Source organism: Drosophila arizonae, chromosome X, assembly GCF_054131065.1.
Source record: "Drosophila arizonae isolate 15081-1271.41 chromosome X, UAZ_ARI_1.0, whole genome shotgun sequence".
Lineage (NCBI taxonomy): Eukaryota > Metazoa > Arthropoda > Insecta > Diptera > Drosophilidae > Drosophila > Drosophila arizonae.
This window is the reverse complement of record NC_142927.1, coordinates 10,976,099-10,994,924: the sequence shown is the minus strand read 5'-3', so window position 1 is coordinate 10,994,924 and position 18,826 is coordinate 10,976,099. Positions and strand designations below refer to the sequence as shown.

The window sequence follows — 18,826 nt, the reverse complement described above, 5'->3', positions numbered from 1 at the left end:
ACATTCCATTCAATATAATAATAATAAATAAAATGCTATTACAATATGTGTAATAATATAATATATTATGGTCGAGGTATATCTCCCTCTATAGTTCAATGATCATAGGAATTCCGCAGCATAAATTCAACATATATTTCCCTTAGATTATTTCAGTATTTAGTATATGTGTATATAGATATATTGATGAGAATTTCCAGAACTTACCTTAAACTAAAACACTCGCCAGTCGGGCGTTACCCGTCCAGCAATCCATAAGTTTCAATTTTCAATTGATTTTGTTGTTGTTGTTCTTGGGCCGTTGTCGTTGTTGTAATTGTTGTTGCGTTTGCTCTTGTTGTTCTTGCTGCAGCTGTTGTTCTTGTTGTTGTTGTTGTTTAATGTCGCTTTTGGTTTGATTTCGATTTAGCTTGATTTTTTTTCACTTTACTTTTTTTTTGGCTTTTTTTTTGCACACCGAAAACTGTTGCGTAGCACGTTATACAACACTGTCCGAAAATGAATCGTTTTCGAAATGTTTTTTCCTCTTTTTTTTTGTGTTTTTTTTTTTAATATTTTGTTTTTGGTTTATTTTTTGTTTTATTTGTGCCAAGTTTCGAGCTCGAAAGATTTGTTGCCCAAAGATTGTTCAATTTATGATCATTTTTTTAAAGTGCTTCTTCTTCTTACTTGTCGATCGCTTGTCATATATATATATATATATATTATTTTTTTTGCTTTTTTTTATTTATCGATAAAAATGTAATTGGTCCAGTTGGTTGCAAATATTTCGTCAAGTTTGCTTTTCAGAGAGAATGCATGTGTGTGTATGGATGGGTGTGTGTGTGTGTGTGGGTGTGTGTGAGAATGCTTGTTCTTTATTTTTATCAATAGCCGAAGAGCGCTGCCAGAGTTGTAGCGTGTGATACTTGTTGTTGCTGTTGTTGCTGCTGCTGCTGCTGTTATCGATAAACGTATTACAACTGATTCGCTTATCGATTCGCCGAGATTTCGATTGTGATTTTCTTTAAGTTTTACACGCTTTCTTCTTCGTTGAAATTTAGAATTTTGAAGAATATGCTGAAAAGAAAAAGAAAGAGAGTTTTTTAATTAGAATGTGAAAAGATTTCATCACTATTACTAAATAATGAAATATTTATTTATTCATATATATATGTATAGATAGAGTTTTGCTCTACCCAGTATTTTTTTCGATTTCCCCAATATCATATACAATATATATACTGTACTAAATAGACAGACAGGATTGTACAAAACCAATATACTCCCTTCACTTCATTGAGTGGGCATAAAAATTCACGAAATTACTTTAAAATTATCGAATTGTTTTTCCCAAATTTGTTGAATATCTCAAATACGGTCACACTTTGTTTGAAAGCTCATTGGAGTCAAGAACTTGAAGAAAACAATAGCAAACTCTGGCAAAAGTACACAAACAATAAACAACAAGGCGGAAAAGCTTAAATGTAGGCTATGGCAAATGCCAGAGATAGTGTGTGAGAGAGAGAGAGACATAGAGTTTGTGAGTGAAAATGAAATGAGGTGGGTGGCTGGGTGGTTGGGTGGTTGGGTGGGCTGGCTAAAAAGTGCAGCCAACAATTTGACTGAAAACTTTCACTATTTTAATTACCTAGCGTAAATTTGTTGTTGTAGAACAACAAAAACTTTGCCAATGCCATGGACTATTGTTGTTGTTTGTTTGTTTGTTTGTTTGTTTGTTGTTTGCTAGTTTGTTGTTGTTGTTGTTGTTGCTGTCTGACGCTGTCTCAAAAAGTCTGGTGAATGTCTGCGGCTGCTTCAAGTGCCCTGCGATACAAGTGCAGCCAGACAGACACTGAGAGCGAGAGGGAGGGAGGCAGAGCGAGAGAGAGAGAGAGAGAGGGGGCAACACACATATAAAGCTTATGCATGAAAAGTTTTGCAGCATTTGTAGCTGTTGCTGTTGCTGTTGCTGTTGGTGCAACATGTGGCACGCTTAATTATGACGCTGAAAAGTCACAACGACAATGTCAACTGTTGAATTATGAGCTCACACACACACACAGACACACAGACACACACACATGCATACATGCATAAATAGTGCAAATTTTTGCCAACTTTTGTGCTGCATGACGTCATTTTGTCTTCAACTTCAGTTGTTCTCTTGACTCTATATATATGTATATATATATAAATGTAACACATACATATATACATATATATTTTAATCAGCTGGCAGCATCTCGTATCAACTTTATCAACATCATGAGTGCAACAAGCAACAGCAGCTAAAAAGTTGAGCTGGCATTGAAAAACTTTTACTTTGCCGCATAAGTAGGTTGTTCTGCCTCCCTCTCTCTCTCTCTCTCTCTCTCTCTCTCACTCTGGCACTATCTATCTCTCTCTCTCTCTCTCTATCTGTGTCTGTCTGCGGCAAAAGTTCAAGTTCATGGCAAAGAGATTTCCTTTAAGCTAAATTATGCATAGCATTTAATTTATTCACAGCGAAAATTATGCAAACAGGAAGTGAATATTTGCATATAAACATAAATTTTTAATGGGTATTTCGAGCAGATTTGTCTACTGAATTCTTGGCTCTATAAATATGGGTACATACATATACATATATATAAATGATTGCAACGCTCGTTAACTAGATAATTGCATTAGGCGATATTGTTATTGCAATGAGTTGTGCTTAAACAGAAACTCTATTAGCTTTAACTGGGTCTTACAATGCGGTTTACAATGCGGCTAATCAGCAGATTTACAACTCAAACGGCTTACGGGCAATTGAATAAATTCATAATATTGTATAGCTAAACGTTTTCTTAGTCATCTACTGGTTTATAATGTGGCTTATAATGGCGTTTCATGGCTAAAAATTTACAGCATTAGGCTAGACTTACAATATGGTTTACATAACTGAGTGGCGAATCGGCTTACAGTGTACATTACCGAGGAGCTTATAATGTGACTTACAATCAGGCATACAATGAGCTTTATAATGAGGCTCAGCAACTTAAGGAGTAAACACTGAAGCTTTGTCATATACCTGGTAAGCTTACAATGCGCTTTACCACTTTGGGGTTGGGCCTTCAGTCAGTAAGCTTTAAGATATATCACACTTGAATGATTTACAAATTGGTTTACAATGAGGTTTACAATGAGTATTCAGTGCCTCACGACAGGTCTACACATTCGATTAGAATATGCTCTACCATGAAGCTTAGCAACAGGTCTGCAGTAGTGACAGCAGATCCTACTTAACTATGCGTGATTTTCGAATAGAAAACACGACTCTGCGAGAGAAAGAAAGGTCAGATAAGGCCACATTTAATAAAAAAGTAAAAGCAATAAAATAAGTTTAGTCACGAATTTAGCTGCAACATAAAAATGCGATTTCAACATGTCTGCGAAAAAGGAAGGGAAGAACACGTCTATAAAATTTTCAAGAAAAATATCTTGAAGCGGAGAAAGAAAAAAAAGCACATACTGCTTAATTAATTTGAAAAGTTAGAGCAAAGCTGAAGACATTGTTAACAGCATGTTAAAGCACTGTTAAGCAATGACATGCCAAGCTCTGTCACTGTAGAGAAACTCTGATAGCAAATGGAGAGGAATTTATGTTGTTAGCTACTGTTAACAGCATGTTAAGGCACTGTTAGGCCATGGAATGTCAAATTCTATCGCTGTAGAGAAACTCAGAGTGCAAAATGAGAGGAATTTATGCTATAAGATCATGTTAATGGCATGTTAAAGCACTGTTAAGCAATGGCATGCCAAACTCTATCACTATAGAGAAACTCTAGCTCATGTTAACAGCATGTTAAGGCACTCTGTCACTGTAAAGAAACTCTGATTGCAAATGGAAAAGTATTTGTATTGCAGAGACAGTTAATAAAAGCTTGCCACAGTCCGAGGCGCAACGAATGGCGCACCAGAGGCCAGCCAGGCTAAATGCCAGTTAGGCAGACGGACGGGTAGGGGGTAGGGCGAACAGACAGAGGGGCAGCCAGGGAAGAGGCAGAGCGGGAGCTAAACCAATGCCAGACAGTCAAGACAAGTGCAATGAGGGAGTTGTGTGTGAAGTGGCGTGAAGGGGGGCGAGGTCGCAGACAAAGGTTGTTTGGTAAATACCAAACACGGCGCACAGAATATGTCTATGACTAGACGCTGTCTGTTGTGGCACCTTACAATAAGCGAAGCGACCCCTCTCGCTCTCGCTCTCGCTCTCCCTTCCTCTCTTTTTCTCTCTCTCTTTCGGTCTCTCTCTTTCCACATGCCACACAGCGTGGAAGGCGACTCAGACGAAGGCTCAAACCCGCGACAACGACGACAGCCTGATGACTAGCTGCTTAAAATGTCTGCACAGCTGTTTGATGTCTGTGTGAGTGTGAGTGTGAGTGTGTGTTGCATCAACAGTTGAAGTTGCAGCCATTGCACACACACATACACACAGCTAAAGAATGGCATCGACATATTTTTTAATGCTAGCAGACAGACGACCCCTCCGACACAAGTCGCAGGTGAAATGTTGCAACTTGAAATGGGGCAGCAACGTCTCTGCATACACACATACAAATTTGTTTTTATTCTTGACAATGCGACGGTCGTCTTGCGTTTTAATTTCGTTTTCTTTTTGCACACACACACACACACACAGAGATACACACACATACACTCTCATTTATTGTTATTTTTATCTTGTTTCTGCTTATCGATTGTGTTGCTCCCTGCCCAGTTATGATAAGCAGCTAAAGTGGTTGGCAAGGACATTCAGTTAGTTTTACTTTCGGCCTCTACCTCTTGCACATTTTCGTGTTGTGGCATGCGTGACAGTTGCTGCTGTTGCTGTTGCTACTGTTGACAATAAATTTATGCAATTATCATGAACAACATCATCTGCATTCAATTGGGTTGCACAACTTTTAGCAGCAACTGTGCATGGAAGGCGATCGTTATGTGCGCATACATATATCAACATTCTATATATGCTGTCATTGCTGCTTCTTCTGCGTCTGCTTCTTCTTCTTCTTCTTCTTCTACTTCATTTTCAAGAGAAACAACAAGAGAAACTGCCTGTCTTGGCGTTTATTAGAAACTGCGGAATTTCTCAGTCGAGCGTTGACGGCTGTGCGACAAATTCGTTGAATTTATGAAATTTTAGAAGTCTGCCTGAAAATGCAGAGAAATAAAAAATAAAACAAAAAAAAAATGCAGTTTGCGAAGCTCGAGTAACAGGGCACATGTCACGGAATTGCAGTTTGCATATGAGATAGCTGCCAAGCACACACACACACACACAGAGACAGAGACACACACACAAGCACATCTAGCGTCAGTTGATTTAATGACATAAGCCAAAGAAATATTTGTATATATCTGAGATATATGTTGTATGTGTACTCATAGTTATATATGTCGCGACATGTATCTGAACAATCATAGTAAATTAATTTGCTTGCATAAATCCTTTAAGTATGCCACAACTTTAAACCAAAAATGCTTAGCATGAACCTAAGGAACTACATATATTATAAATATTAATAATAAATAAATGAAATACAGGAATATATAAATATAGGAAACTAAAAATTGAAAATATAATAAAATTAGTTGCTTGAAAAAAAAAAAAAATTATAAAACAAATAAATATTTGATGAATAATACTGTCCTAAAAAAATTAAACATTCGAATTCTTTGCTTATCAAAATAAAAATATAAATTAATAAAATATTTGTATTATTTTTATTAATTTTGCTTATTTTATTTATTTATTTTTATTATTTTTTATTATATACTTGTATTTTTTTTTATAAATTTACATTTTTATTTTTAAAGCCATTTTTATACCCTGAACCCATTGAAAATGGGAAATCAGGGTATAATGGTTTTGTTGAAATGTATGTAACAGGCAGAAGGAGGCGTGGCAGACCCCACAAAGTATATATATTCTTGATCAGGGCGACGAGCTGAGTCGATTTAGCCCTGTCCGTCTGTCTGTCTGTCCGTCTGTCCGTCTGTCCGTCTGTCCGTCCGTCCGTCTGTCCGTCTGTCCGTCTGTCCGTATGTTTGAACGCGTCGATTTCCGAAGATATAAGAGCTAGAGACTTGAATTTTTTTTTAAAATGACCGTATATACAGCGCGGACGTCGAGTTTGCTTTTAAAATTCGATAAATCATCCCGTTATGTTTTTATCGAGTAAAAACATTCAAGTTCAAATCAGGTGCCTCTATAGCTAATTGTGAATGATTTTTCTTTTTTCAAATTTCTCAAATATTCAATATAATATGTAGATCATATGCTGAAAGTTTCATTAAATTCCGTTCAGTCGAAAATTAATAAAAAATAATCAAATATTTGGCCAATTAACAAACGCACGTGCAGCAGCTACAACAAAAACATCACATCAGCTGTTAGTTTCGTTTAGTTTTGGTAGATGGCGCAGCAGCAGTGAATCTATTTGAGTTTTGCCAGCGCCTCCAGCAAGAGTGGGGTGGCCTAGTGTGTTAGGTGCATGACGCTCGATCAAGAAGTCGCGGTTCGAATCCCGATCGGTGCAACACTGATGTTTTTTTTTTTTAATTGTTTCAAAATATTTTTATATTTTCATAAATACGTTTTCTATTTAATTTATATTTTTAAATACACCGAAATTGAAATTTTAACTATACTTTATGTGCGTTTTTAATAGTTTGGTTATTCTAGCAGATTCTTAGAATCACATCAGCAGTTAGTTTCATTTAGTTTTGGTAGATGGCGCTGCAGCAGTAAATCTATTTGAGTTTTGCCAGCGCCACTAGCAGGAGTGAGGTGGCCTAGTGTGTTAGCAGCATGACGCTCGACCGAGGAGTCGCGGTTCGAATCCCGGTCGATGCAACTGATGTTAATTTTTTTTTAATTATTTCAAAATATTTTTATATTTTATTAAATGAGTTTGGTATTTTATTTATATTTTTAAATACATCGAAATTGAAATTTCAGCCATACTAAATGAGCATTTTTATTTGTTGGGTTCAGGGTAGTATCTAGTCGAGCACTCTCGACTAGAGTTTTCTTACTTGTTTTTTTTTTGTTTTAAATACGTTTGTTTTATTGATAATAAAACACGTAAAATAAAGAATATATAATAGAATAATATAATAAAAAGAAATAGTAGTAGTTAGATAAAAAAAAAAAATTAAGTTATAATATTTTATGTTTAATGAAAATTTAAAATATTTAAAAATTTTATATTCAATTTTTTTTTTATATATATTTATTCATATTTTTTAGTATTTAGTATTTATTTATGTCATATTTAGACAAGTGAAAATTTAAGAAAATTAAATTTAAAATATATAATAAATGTTTGAAATCATAAAATAATTCCATGCAATTTAAATATTCATAGAAAAATTTAAAAGTAATAAATAAAAAATAAAATAAATAAAAATAAAAATATTCATTTATAATATAAAAATATTCAAATGAAAATATAAAAATACTGCATAATATATATACATATTTTATTTGATTAAAGATCGTTTCTATTGATGTTGAGTTGGTTTACCTAGCTGCACTTAGCATATTTAGCAACTGTAGCAACAGTGTTGCACAACTGTCCACAGTTGTGGCACATGGGCAGTGTTGCACATGCCACCACATACTTGGCCGCACAGTGAAAATATTTGTTTATAGTTAATTAATAATAAGACCGCCCCGAATTGCTGACATTGCGCGGGCATTTCGATTGGGTCTCTGCTCCCTAGCTAAAGGCCTGAGCTCTGGACTTGACGAGACTCGAGACTCGACACTCGGTCGACTTCGTTTCAAATTCTTTCGTCGCTGACGTTGACTTTTGAGAGAGCGACGACAACAATGTTGCCAGCTCATTGTTGTTGTTGCTGCTTCTTCTTCTCCTGCTTCTTCTAGTTGCAGTTCTTGTTGTTTTCGCATTACTTTTAATATTGTCGTTTATTTTTGTACTTTTATTTATTTATTTTTGTTTTTTTTTTTTTCTTCTTTTTTTTTAATATTTTCTGCCTATGTGTTCTTCCAGGAATTCCGTCACTGATACGCTCTACAGCAACAACATTTGTTGCATTTTTTCACAACGTCATTTCTGGAAAATAAAATGCAAGCGGGCAGGGCAAGGGCTGCATATCAAAAAAAAAAAAAAAAAAAAATTATTGTTTGTTGTACAATAATTTATGCAAATATTGCAGACGCGCAAGAAATAAAAAAATGGAAAAAAAATGAAAATAAAGTGAGCCCGCCAAAGGGGGAAACCGAATGCAAGGAACCAGCCAGCAACTGCCTCTGTCTGTCCGTCTGTCCGTCCGTCCGTTCGTCCCTCTGTCTCTTGCCCAGTGACCAAATCGAGCAGTTTCTTCTACACACACACACACACACACATACGCAGGCAATCGACTGCTGACAGTCGAACTGGCATTTGTCATAAAAGTATTCATAAAGTCAACTACAACATTGTTTTCCAACACTGGCAGGCAAGGCTTGGCTTAGATAGCGCGACAAGCTGTATGTGGAACAACATTGTTTTTGTACATTATCCAGGGGCGTTTTAAAGCCATTCGCCCTTAAATACAACAATGTTTACCAACACTGTTGCTCTGTGTAGCTCTATGTAGCACTGGATAAGGTGCAAATTGAAAGTTTGTTTCCAGCTGAGAGCTTAGCTACTATATAAAATATAAGTTTACTAACAGATAGTAAACTTATGTAGACTGAATAGCTAATTGAATAGTTTACCAACACTGTTAAAATAAGGATTAGCATTTGCGAGGCTTTAATTATCTGAGTAAATAACTCTTGCATTTTAGATGAAGATGAATAGATAGACTAAGATTTTCAGAAATTACTAGGATAGTAATATTTGACTGGTTTTCCAGCACTGCATTTCAGTATGAACTCTATAAAAATCCATATAAACGATGTGCAGATCTTTAGCTAAACAGCATCTTGCGCCGATGACCTGCATTGAACCCCAAGTGAAGGAAGCTAAGCCTTTGATGGCATATTGCGTAGGCTCTTAACAGGGCGCCACTTGGGGCATTGTCACTTGTCAATTGAAAGAGTGTGTGTGTGCTGATGTGTGTGTGTGTGTGTGTGTGTGTGCGTTTGATGCCGCCTACTTCTTTCGCACAAACACTTGAGCACGCATTTGGCGGCATCGTCAGCTGCCACTTGGGCGTGTTTTTTTTTTTTTTGCTTTCTTTCAAAATGCAATCGATATGTGGCACACACGCATCCACACACACACACACACAGAGAGAGGGAGAGAGAGAGAGAGAGAGGGAGTGGGTCGCCTCAAATAATTAATAATAATTTATGTCGCAAACTTTGTCGCAGGCACTGCAATTAAAAAGCCACGTCGAGGCGCGCCCATTCGAGCCAAGGGCCTACACTATATACACACACATACATGTATATATAGATGCATGTATATGTATGGGGAATAGCATGGCACGAGGAGAACAGAAAAGCGAGGCCCTACAAAATTATGCATAAACGCATTTTAGTGCGCCAACAAGTAGGCAATGCCCAGCGCAAAGAGACAGAGGCGTGCGGGCGGGGTGAGGCGGGGCGTAGGGGGCGCTGCACAGTGGGACGAGGCATTTAAAGTATAGTCGCATGCTGTTGTTGTTCTTGTTGTTGTATTTTCTCTCTTTTGCTTTTGTTGCATTGCGTTTCATTTCTTTTTCTTCTTTTTTTTTTTTGTATTTTGTTGAAGTGCACTCGAAAACGCACTTCTCGCTCGACCCACGAGAGAGAGAGAGAGAGAGAGAGAGAGAGAGAGAGAGCGAGAGAGAGGGGGGCACAGCGCGAGAGCGAGAGAGAGAAAGGAAAGGAAACTTAGATGCACGCAAAGCGCCTTTGATCCTGGCGTCGCAGTCGACGTCGCTGCCGGCAACTAGCTCACGCAATTTGCAAAAAAGCAACAACAAAAAAGAAATTATGAAAAAAAAAACAGAATGAGAAAGAAATTGAAGAGTTGTTGCTGACGCTGACAAGAACAACTACAGCAGCGACAACAGCGACAAGCGACAAACGACAAGCGACAGCAACAACAACAGCAACAACATTGCCTGTTGACAAAGCCAACAAACAACAATAAACTTCAAGAAAAGCACCCAAGGGAGCTGGAGCAGAGCGAGCGAGCGAGAGGGCAGAGGGAGAGGGAGAGAGCGATAGAGTGTGTGTGCGGTGGGGCGGGTTGGCGAGGGTAGGCAGAGAGATAATGAAAGGTCGTCGATGTGCGTCGTTGCAGTCCGTGCAGCGGATGCTGACTTCAGAGTCCTCTGCTCTGGCAAGTGTGTGTGTGTGTGTGTGTGTGTGTGCAACCTGCAACTGTGTCTGCCACGAGTCGTAGCTAATCAAGTGTTAAAGCAGCTCTGCGCTACGTCACCTGCTACAGCTGCATCAAAGCTCTCTCTCTCTCTCACACACTCTCTCTCTCTCTCTCTCTCTCTCTCTCTCTCTCTCGCTTTCCCTTAAGTGGATTAAGAAGCTCAAGCAGCTTATGCTGAAAAAAAACCATTAAGGTTCAATAGTTATCTGGGTAATGTATAGGGCAGTCGTATTTCATATTTGACGGAACCATCTGGCAACCCTAACATACGCCTTACAAGCCCAAGGCCGTTTGAGGAATATCATATTTAATAAATTTACTCGAAACAAATGAAATGATGATTATTATTATTATTATTAAAGTCGTTTTTCTTTGATTAAAAAAAAAAGAATGGATCCTTCGCATATGGGCATCCTTATAGTGTTGCCAGATGGGTTCGTTGAATATGGATAATCCTATACATACAGTGATGAACTAAATTATAGGCACAGCAAGCTTTATAGACTTTATAGCAATTTAACAAAAAATAAATAAATAAATAACTAAATAGAATGGGGTATTTATTAGAATTAGTAAAATAAAATAAAAATAAAATAAAATAAAAAATAAACTATCCCTAAATTAGGTCAAGTAGCTGCTGCGAGCATAGCTGGACAAATACATTAAAAATAAATAAAATAAAATATGAATTTTATTTTACAATTAGGCGAAGGCTTCTCAAGCTCAGCTTTTTCGACTTCTCCCAGACTTTTATCGCTGCCTTTGGCGCCATGCCAACGCCCCCTCCAACTCCTCCCCGCCCAGCCAAATTACATATTTGCTACCCCCTCTCTCTCTCTGACCCCCCTCCAGCCTACGCACATCATGCTTGTTTCGCTTTGGAGCGTTCGCGCTCTGTGTGGCTGCTGCACTTGCAGCCTGTGACATTTGTTAGACTTTGACTCTTTTGTTCTGTTGAAAAGCCGCGTTGCACGCACAAGCTGCATTCAGCTGCTCATCAGCTTCACGTTGTTGTTGTAGTAGTTGTTGTTGTTGTTGTTTTGGCGCACTGCCGCCTGTCAAAGTCGATTTGTCTTGACTGTCAGCAGCAGCAGCAGCCGCCGCCGCCGCGCTGCCGCCGCTGGCCTGATAAGCTGCGTAGCCTTTGACAGCGACAGAGCTTTCATTTCTAATTGAGCTCGCAGCTAAAGAAAACAACAGCAAACAGACACACAGACAGACAGACAGCGAGAGAGTGAGAGTGTGTGTGTGTGAGGGAGACAGACAATGGACAGCAGATGCAACGCGCGGATCGCGGCTCGCGACAAGTGCAGCAACTGCGCCCCAAAAAAAAAAAAAAAAAAACGCCGAAAATATAAAAAAGGACATGCAGGACATCAGTATGTATGTGTGTGTGTGTGTGTGTGCTTATGACTGGGGTCCAGCATTAAAGGTGGCCATTACCTTTTGTCCAGGGCCAGCATTAAAAGCGAGCAACAGCCGCAGCCGCAGCCGCTTGCTGTCCTGCGCCAGGGCTAATAAACTCAGCTCAAAATGCGGCCGGAAGTGCGTGCAACAGCGGCAAATAAATGTCCCAAAAGCAACAACAACAACAACAACATTAAGCAGCAAAAGCCCAAAAAAAAAAAAACTGCCGCCGGCGCTGCTGATGAGCCGCGAGCCTTGACAAGTGGCATTTGGGTCGTTGTTGTTGTTGTTGTTGGTCGTCAACACGCGTTCCACTTCACAACGCACACACACACACACACACAAATGCGGATGCAATTGCAACGAGCGTCGCCAACCCCAAAAATTCAAAAAAACAGCAAAAAAAAACTTTAAAAACAGCAAAAACAAAAATAAGAAGAAGAATTGCCAAAAATTACCGAAAAATACAGGCACAGCACACGCACACACACACACACGCGCGCATATACTATATGTGTGGCAACTGTGCAAGGGAGTCCTGCTAGTTCTGGTCAGAGGGGAGTCCTGCCAGCGCCCGTACCGCGACCGCCTCATTGTTGGTTATCCTGTCGCGGCTCGTGTTTAACCCTTTACAATTTTGTTTTTTTCTTCTTAATTTTCTTTTTGTTTTTTTGTTTTTTAGCAATATTCCGGTATACGGAATGTGTTACAAACAGGCCACGTCACACGGCGTCTCTATAGAGAACGAGAGGGGCGAGAGAGTGGGAGAGCGAGAGGAAGAGTGAGCGTTACCCCAAACCAAGCTCAGCTCAACTCATATATATACATATATATATTATAAAAGGGGTCTCAGCGCCAGACAGACTCTGTTCTTTTTATGCACATGCATAAATATATAAATATTGAAATGCATATACATACATATATATTTATCTTTAAATTTGATATTATATCGTATTTTTGACTTAAAGAAATTCCGATTGTAGTATAAGTATAAGTATAAGTATAAGTATAAGTATAAGTATAAGTATAAGTATAAGTATAAGTATAAGTATAAGTATAAGTATAAGTATAAGTATAAGTATAAGTATAAGTATAAGTATAAGTATAAGTATAAGTATAAGTATAAGTATAAGTATAAGTATAAGTATAAGTATAAGTATAAGTATAAGTATAAGTATAAGTATAAGTATAAGTATAAGTATAAGTATAAGTATAAGTATAAGTATAAGTATAAGTATAAGTATAAGTATAAGTATAAGTATAAGTATAAGTATAAGTATAAGTATAAGTATAAGTATAAGTATAAGTATAAGTATAAGTATAAGTATAAGTATAAGTATAAGTATAAGTATAAGTATAAGTATAAGTATAAGTATAAGTATAAGTATAAGTATAGTATAAGTATAAGTATAAGTATAAGTATAAGTATAAGTATAAGTATAAGTATAAGTATAAGTATAAGTATAAGTATAAGTATAAGTATAAGTATAAGTATAAGTATAAGTATAAGTATAAGTATAAGTATAAGTATAAGTATAAGTATAAGTATAAGTATAAGTATAAGTATAAGTATAAGTATAAGTATAAGTATAAGTATAAGATAAGTATAAGTATAAGTATAAGTATAAGTATAAGTATAAGTATAAGTATAAGTATAAGTATAAGTATAAGTATAAGTATAAGTATAAGTATAAGTATAAGTATAAGTATAAGTATAAGTATAAGTATAAGTATAAGTATAAGTATAAGTATAAGTATAAGTATAAGTATAAGTATAAGTATAAGTATAAGTATAAGTATAAGTATAAGTATAAGTATAAGTATAAGTATAAGTATAAGTATAAGTATAAGTATAAGTATAAGTATAAGTATAAGTATAAGTATAAGTATAAGTATAAGTATAAGTATAAGTATAAGTATAAGTATAAGTATAAGTATAAGTATAAGTATAAATTCGAGTGAAAGTTTTATGCACCTGAAATCTTTTCACATCAATTACAGAATATTGCAAATTCGTTGCATGTTAGTCTGCCTCGGTCTCTTCTTCTTCTACTTCTTCTTCATTATATTTGTGTCCAGTTTTGCTTTTCTTACGACTTTGCACATGTTTTGGTTCCACTTGGCGTGCTAAGCTCAAGAATGCCAAAAACTTGCATTTGCTTTTGCAGATATACTCACCGAAATAGAGCCACTACCCCCGCCCCCCTCCCCTGGCCATCCCAGCGCACCGCCCGCCCTAAACCTAACCCTACCATTGATACACATATGGATATGTGTGTGTAGAGACTCTAGGGGAGTGTGTGTGTGTGTGTAGTTGGGGAAACCTAATAAAAATGCATGGAGTACTCGAATTTATGCACATACATACATATATATTTATATATATGTATATATGTTTATATATATATATTTATTTATATATATATGTAAAGTTCTCTACATATGCCGTGTGGCAGGAGGCAGCTTAACCAAGTTACCGCAAAAATTGCGACGAGGGTTCCTGCGAACAAAGCGGCAAAGCCAAAGGGCGGGCGGTAGGGGCCCGGACAGACAGCCATGCAGGTCGGTCGGTCGGTCGGGAAGCGCTGCAGCAATGCATTGCCAAAAAAAAAAAAAAACATGAGAAGCGAAGCGAAGTATGCGAAAAAAAAATAAGGAAGCGAAAAATAAACGAACTTTTGCACACGAAAAATTGGGACAAAACAAAAGTTTCAACGGGTCGAATGGTGTTGATATTCTCATGCTGCACCCCACAGCCCGCCCGCCCCCTGCTCCTGGCACTGGCCATGCCGCTGCCCCTGCCCCTACCCCTGCCACTGCCACTGCTGCTGCTGGTGGTTAAAATATGCTGCGCGCCGGCGTTTCCCGCGTGGAATTTTAAAGCCACTCATCAGCGTTGCATTTGCCGCTTTCTTTGTTTTCTTCTTCTTGTTTTTTGGTACTCGGCTTTTTTTTCTTTTTCTTTTTCGTTTTTGGTTTTTTTTTTTTTTTTTGGCTGTCGGCATCTTCGTTTTATTTTATTTTATGCAATATAATTCGTCGCTTTGCCCCTGTCCCGACTCCTGCTGCACTCTGTTTGCCTGCCTGCCTTCCACTTGAGTCCCGCGCCACATTCTTCTTCTTCTTCTGCCGTTTCTTTCACTGTTTTTCGACTGTTTTTGGCAATAAGCTTTTGCCAATGCCGCAGGGTTGTATTTGCATTAGCGTTTCGTTCTAGCAAGGGGCACGACATTATTTATTTTTTGGTTTTTTTTTTTTTTTACCCATTTCTCTTCTGGTTTTTTTTTTTTTTGGCTTGTTTCTTGCTTTTACCCTCATTTGCTGAGTTTCACTTCTCCAAGCTGTGAAGCGTTGCAACGAGCTGCATACACACACGCAACTGAGTGGGCGTGGCAGGTGATGGGGGGAGGAGGGTGGGAGGGTTGTGCTGCTGACTGAATGTAGCCAAATCTGTGGGGGTTTGCGGACTTAGCTGCGCGAGCTTTAAAGAGCAACCGTAAAAAATCAGTTGCCAAACTAGCCGAAAACAGCTAAAAACAAAAAATTGAAAAAAAGCCAAAAAGCAATCAAAAATCTAAAGCGATAAAGAGCTTTTACTATGCTTGTTGTTTTCCGTTTGTTGTTGCAGTTTATGTGATAGACTTTTCCTTAAATTTAAGAGTGAATAATGAGCGAATGCGAATACCCATCAATAAAAGAAAATATATCGATTTATCTATATCTATTCATACACATATAAAATGTATGAAGAATTAGTAGAAACTTTTTAATACTATTATTGAAATATAAAATATGTGAAAATAAAAATGTATGAAGAGTTAGTAGAAATCTTTCAATATTATTATTTAAATATTAAAAAAAAAATAAATAAAATATAATAAAAATAAAAATGTATGAAGTTAGTAGAAATCTTTCAATATTATTATTTAAATATTTAAAAAATAAAAAAATAAAATAAAATAAAATAAAAATAAAAATGTATGAAGAATTAGTAGAAACTTTGTAATACTATTATTGAAATATAAAAAATATGAAAATAAAATTGTATGAAGAGTTAGTAGAAATCGTTAATTTTTATTATTAAAATAAATTTAAAAAATATAAAATGAAAATTAAAATAATAAAAATCTTCATTTTATATAATATTGAATATTACTTAATAATTTGAAAAATAAAAAATAAACAAATAAATTATATTAATATTTGCATTAATTAATTAATTAATTAATTAATAAAATCTTAAAATCATATATATTTCTCCTCTTGATAAATTGTTCTTATTATATTAAATTCAATTACATACATAAGCTATGTATTTATATACATTTTCTTACTCCTAATGTCACTTTATTTATCTAGCCAGGCTTAACTTTTCTTGTTCCTTATCAATTCCTTTGAAAATTACTTTTCATTAACTTGCTATCTTACTTTTTATTTTATTTATTCATTTTATTTTATATACATAAATTTTTTTTTTTCAATTGAATACTTTTAAATAGTTGAAGTCGCTTCAACATTTCTTTGCCATTTGTTCGCGCACCTGACGATCTTCGCGCAACTGTTGCTGCCTCCTGCTGCTGCTGCTGCTGCTGCTGCTGCTGGTGTTGCTGCTGCTGGTGTTGTTGTTGTTGCTGTTGCTGTCATTGTTATAGCCTGACATATTTGTCACTCTGCCTGTTGTCGTTGCCATTGTCATTTTGCATTATTGTTAGCCATTACCCCCACTACCACTTAGCTGCCCGCCTCCTGCCCCTGCCCCTGCCCCTGCCCCTGCCCCTGCCTCTGCCTCTGTTGCTATCACCACAACAGACGCTGGGCCCACGAGCAACTCCTACTCATCCAGAGTGTGGCCCATTGTGGCAGGCAGCAACTATTGTTGCCACGCTTACAACAGCAGCAGCAGCAGCAGCATTGCAACATGTTGGCCCGCTTGGCTGCCCGCCGCACTTGCAAGTTGCAACGCCCAGCGTCGTGTGCCTGTGCGTGTCTCCGACTGTCTAGGCACAGTATCTATAAGTCTGTCTCTCTGTCTCTCTGTCGCTCCGTCTGTCTGTCTGCCTGTCTGTGTGTCTGGCCTGTCTCTCTTGGCTGCCTCAGTCAGATAGCACTCTGATATTATTTCATATTTTGGCCAAATTGCAAGCTACACGCACACACACACACAGGCACACATATATATGTATATACAGATATATATATATATGTATATATGTATATATCTGTATATAGCTAGCGATCGCTGCAAGTTTTTAACTGGCGGCCGCGTGTGCGCAACCCTCGTTGCCACATGCTGCGGGGCAGGGGAGCGCGCGGTGCACAGGGCTTACCCTATTAAGCCCCTATAAAAGCCCTAAGCAGCAACCCCAGTCGCGTCCAAAGGCAACGAGCCATTGCCTACACACAAATACACACACACACACACACACACACACACATACATATATAAATATATCAAGTATATATAAATGTTTGTGCATCTCTTGGCCAGGGTCTGGGCCTGGGCTTGGGTTTGGGCTTGTTTTGCGCCCTCTCGCAATTTTTCTGCATTTCGTTGGCAAAAATTCATTTTATACACCTGACCCTGTCGCCATCGTAGCCGCTGTTTGTTTTCGTTGATTATCTTTGGCGTATTTAGAGCGTAAAGCGTAGTCAGACAACAAAACAGACAGAGAACTGAAACAAAAACCAACAACAACAACAACAGCAACAGCAACACAATGATAATGATGGAACGCAGGACGCGACAAGGACCCCTCTGCCTCGCCCTCACTAGCCCTCCCTCTCTCACACTCTCTCTCTCTCGCTCTCGCTATCTGTCTGTGACTATCTGACACTGCATATCTCCCTCTCTCTGGTTGCCCAAAATTAAAAGTGAAATTGCAATTTATATTTTCGACAAATTCCCATTGCCACCTGCACCGAAAATACTACAACAACAACAACAAAAAGCAGCCCAAAATTAATGGCATGTAAATAGAATCGAACCGGTTTTAGTTAATTGAACTTTGACAAACTCAACTCAACTCGGATAACGATGGGGCTGTTGATATTACTTGATAACCGTATGGATGGCTGATAACTACATATATTGGATGTTTCGACCTCTATAAGAGAGTTGCTTGGCTTGCAAGTTACTTGGGTTCGGAGGGGATTGCAGCTCTGTTGGCTAAGAGGAACTGCTTGAATAGAGAGCTAATGATGTTTAGTAAACCGTGTACTGCATTTCAAGATTAACAATTCAATAGATCCTGAGATCCTGAGATACTAGCATTAACTTGTTCATACCAAACAAACGAGACTTGTAAAGGTAGTCTATAGGATAAAAATTCATTGTATGGTAAAGAAAACAGACTGAAAAGTCGGTATAAAAATCTTCAATGATATAACTTATAAAGATCATTAGATATACATATATAATTAGCTAAAGATTACTAGAATGTTAGATTAGAGAAGACTTAATGATAATAATTGCTCAATTCTTCCATGGGAAGTTAAAATTACAAAATAAAAGATATACAAGCTTTTAATTCGTCTATAAGAAAGTCGATTCCAATACCAAATGATGTAAGAATGCGTAGGCACTCTAGCTAATTCGTCTATGAGAAACTAAAGAAAATTCTTGGAATAAAAATAGACGATCATAAAATTATTATAAAGTAGTTTTAAAAAATTCCTATGATGTGTATGAGATTTTTTGAGATTTTCTGCCTAAAAACACGGTTGAAATACTTGGCAAAATATCTCAATAAAAAATCTAAGGTTCGATTGAGCATAAAAATCCCAGTTCCAAATCACCTTAGTTCCAAATCACCGGAAAAAAATATCTAAAAAATGCATTAAATAAAAAACCAACAAGAAAACAGCAAAGTTGAACATTTGATTGATGATATAGAAAATAGAAACACATTCGATATTTTATCAATTAAGAGTTCGAGCTGAACTCATATTAGATGACTTAATTATGTGTGGTAAGTGATATGAAGTTCGTTTGTAAAAATTGAAATACATTTTGAGTTCAGTTCGATTTCGGTTTTAATTAAATGCGTAATAAAAGCTGAAATTGATGAGCAGCAAGGTGC

At 37.1% G+C, this 18,826-nt stretch overlaps 1 protein-coding gene across 17 annotated transcripts in view; it reads right to left on the bottom strand.

The window, feature by feature from the left end:
- mamo (maternal gene required for meiosis) overlaps positions 1–18,826 on the bottom strand; it is a 198,562-nt gene that overhangs the window by 164,824 nt on the left and 14,912 nt on the right. For all 17 annotated transcript variants that reach the window (XR_016270985.1, XM_089473909.1, XM_089473907.1 and 14 more), the window contains one exon: positions 208–1,059. The gene's annotated coding sequence lies outside the window, so the exon portion shown is untranslated. The remainder of the gene's footprint in view (positions 1–207; positions 1,060–18,826) is intronic.